Genomic DNA, 1,831 nt, shown 5'->3' on the forward strand with positions numbered 1-1,831 from the left:
TGCGGTTCTTTCGACACCACATGGTTTCAAGATAAAACTCATGTGGCTCTCCTTCTATGAGCACGACCATAGAGAGATAAAGAACAAACATCAAGTTACCACAAACTATAAAAATATAATATAAAATTATTAGAGAGTAATACGAAAAGCACTAGAGAGTATTTTTTGTGTTTGATTTGTTGTTGTGTAACAATGAGAAATCCACCTCCTTTCCCCACAATAATGAGAATTATCCCAATTAAAATATATGTTACATTGTCCTTTAATTTTATGTTAAAACTAAAATTAAACGATTTTAATTTGAAAGTTGAAACTTACCACAAATTATAATATGTATGTTACACTTTATTAATTCAATTTTGTATTAAATTGAAATTAAAATAAAAGCAACAAATTATTAATTTTAAAATTTAAAACATAAATTAAATTTTTTCCAACAATCCTCCACAAGTTTTAAATTTTAAAAAAAAAATATATAATGGCAACATTATACTGTGAAATAGGTGTATGTGTCTTTTGGATTGAACCTCACTTAGTCATAACAATTTTCATTTGAGGGAGCCATAATGGACTAAACTTTGAATTAGGCCCCTTTAATCAAACGTCAATTGTTCCAATTGATTTAGGCTCAGTTTATTGCGGGTAGCGCTATTAATGGCCATGCACTCTAATATTGATTCTAGTAAGAGTCTTTAGGAAATAGCTTGATCCCATAGCCATGGCCTCATGGCAACTCTTACATAGGTGAGTCCTCCAAGGATGGGATATGTGTGACCCACACCTTGCAAGAGTTGTCACCTCGGTACCCATTAAGGGTTAAACCCTTCCTAACATCACATTGTTATTAGCACTATATCACCATAGGGATGAGCACAAATAAGATAGTGCTATACAAGTCACGCAGTGCGGGTTGTTTCTACCATATTGAACCTTCTACATGGGATCTTCAATCACAAAGGTTGTGTTACTACTGGAGATGATTCCCTTAGGGCTTAAGCCCATCCCGCTCGATAATTTATATTCATGGACTTCAATATATTCATGTCCCTCTTGGACAATAATTTGGTACCATAATATTTGCAAACTCTTGTTTTCTAGTTGCACATCAGTACATCTACAAAATCTTCCAAAACATTTCAAAATATAAAAGTCACATTAAGTATAATAAGATAAATAGTGAAACTTAAAATTGACTTTTAATCCCATGTTTGAACATCCATTCAACTCTTGTATTTGACTTCCGTATTTTGAAGATATCCATTGTGTGGAGCTTCTTTGAAAATGTTCCATGTCTACAAACACTTCTAAACATTTTCACAAAATAGTAGTGTCACAATATATGAGAATAACTTAGATATATTTAAACAAAAGTATGATATTTCAATATTCATCCAACTTTTCTTCGAGCATTGACCAAAGAAATGAAAACTATATTAAATAGTTTAATACCTCCACATTTCAAGTATATCCAACTTGTAGCACTTCTTTGCCACATTTTAAATTGACCTTCTTCATGCAAATGGGATAGGATGTTGTTCACTAAAAAGCCAGAAAGTGTCATCTAATACATGATGTGAAATTCAATGTCTATGACAATTGGTCAAAATTAATTAAATAGATTATCACTTAGTTCATTTGACAATACCTTTATGAGCCTAGTGATTCTGTTAGCCCGAATATAAATATTTACAAATTCTCCCACTTGGAAAACATAATCGAATATAATGATACTAAACGTTGGACAATATTCTTTAACATAACCATAAAGTATCAAATATGGTTTAACGTGCACTACACCAAAAATGGTCTATTGCAACACATAAAATGCAAC

Source organism: Olea europaea, chromosome 10 (assembly GCF_002742605.1).
Source record: "Olea europaea var. sylvestris chromosome 10, O_europaea_v1, whole genome shotgun sequence".
NCBI lineage: Eukaryota > Viridiplantae > Streptophyta > Magnoliopsida > Lamiales > Oleaceae > Olea > Olea europaea.